Below are 1750 nucleotides of genomic sequence, written 5' to 3' on the forward strand. Positions count from 1 at the left end.
AATATCATTACTTCTATATGGGGAAGGAAATAGAGTAGGCACAGTAAAAACTAATTATTAGGAAGAAATGGAGAATCATAGCAATGGATCATAGGAAATGGAGAATAGAGTGCTCGGGATTGCATAACAGCACTTATACAAGCCTATCATCTATGACTCTGAAAATGTTCATCTGAGAACTGAAAGGTTATTAATAGTGGAACTCTCAAATACTAATGAATCTCAATAGGTTAAATTTTACTCAATATTTAACCCGCTTACTGTTTAAAAAAAAATTGTGATATCTTTTGATGTTAAAAAATGTTATTTAAATAAAAACAACATAATCCATCCCATGTAATGATTTTAAAAAGTGCATATTTACAGAGCAAAGTTTAATAATTCATATACAAAAAATGCATTGATAGGGGTGAATGAGGAATAAAATATTATTTAAAAGTTTTTCTTATTATTGTATTCAGTATTTATATACATTAGGCATATACACTTTTATTTACAAATGAAAGCCTACTTCATCTAATTAACATTCAATCGATTTAATAAAATATACTACATTAGCAGGATATCAAACCCTAATGTGAATATGTGTGAAAATGATTAATAAATAATACAAAAGCTCCTATTCCATAATCACCTAAAGATATGATCCACTATTTAGGCATTTTACATTTTTAGATATATCAGTTTCGTACACAAGACAGTTATTGCTGGTTTGAGTTTTAAAAGAAAAGCCATATGAAGTCACATTAATATTACATACACAAAAGGCAGTACACAATCTATGCAAAATCTTCTATTTTTTGTTCAAAAAATACATTTAGTTCAATAATATAATTCAAATAATCAGAGCTTTTTTATAATTATTTATTTATGTGTATATCTGAACAGTTTGTATCAAAATATATTGCATTGATGACTATAAAAGAAAAAAAACCTTTAGTTCCCATTTTCTCCAATTAAAAATATCAAATCAAAATCTTTATTTTTAACAACCAGTAGGAAATAGATGTCTTTTATATAATTTTTTTTTAGATAGTGCTAGATATTTTTATATTTGTCCGCCTCCGTAGTGTAATGGTCAGCACGCTTGGCCATCGTTCTGGAGGTCCCGGATTCGATTCCCAGAAGGGGTCAAATAAATATAAGTGATTTTTCACTCTAATATTTATTCAACATTACCCTGGACTGGTACCTGAAGCGGAAGGCTGATGTACTTTCTTTCGCGTGTTAACGATCAAGATAATACTATGTTTATATGATACAGTGCCCTATGCACCATTGTGGTGCGGTAAGGGTTTGAAGAAGAAGATATTTGGAATCCTTAAAAACAATCCCGAACACAATTTCATTGTAATAATTATAATAATCAGATTCCTCTAAATTGAGACAAAAATTAATCATCCAAAGATGCAAACATTTGAAAAAAAATAATAATATGTATTATGAAAATCTGCCTAGGAAGGATAATTATAATGTGGCAATAAGGTTTGATAAATAAAGATTAACAATATAAGTTTGATTGTGTGTGGATGATGATCAATTTTACCTAAATCCACTAAGAATTCAAAGTGGATTTTGTAACTGGAGCGAATTAATAATACATAGTACTTTAAAACTGTGTACACTTTTGAACAAAAAGTGTAAACAGATTATGTATAGGAAAAAAGTATAAATTAATGATACAATCTTTATTTATAATATTTGAATTAAAAACATAAATTACCCGGAACTTCATAAAAAAATATATATG

This window comes from Brachycentrus maculatus, unplaced genomic scaffold (genome assembly GCF_059751285.1).
Source record: "Brachycentrus maculatus isolate JH-2025_06_01 unplaced genomic scaffold, ASM5975128v1 h1tg000424l, whole genome shotgun sequence".
Taxonomy (NCBI): domain Eukaryota; kingdom Metazoa; phylum Arthropoda; class Insecta; order Trichoptera; family Brachycentridae; genus Brachycentrus; species Brachycentrus maculatus.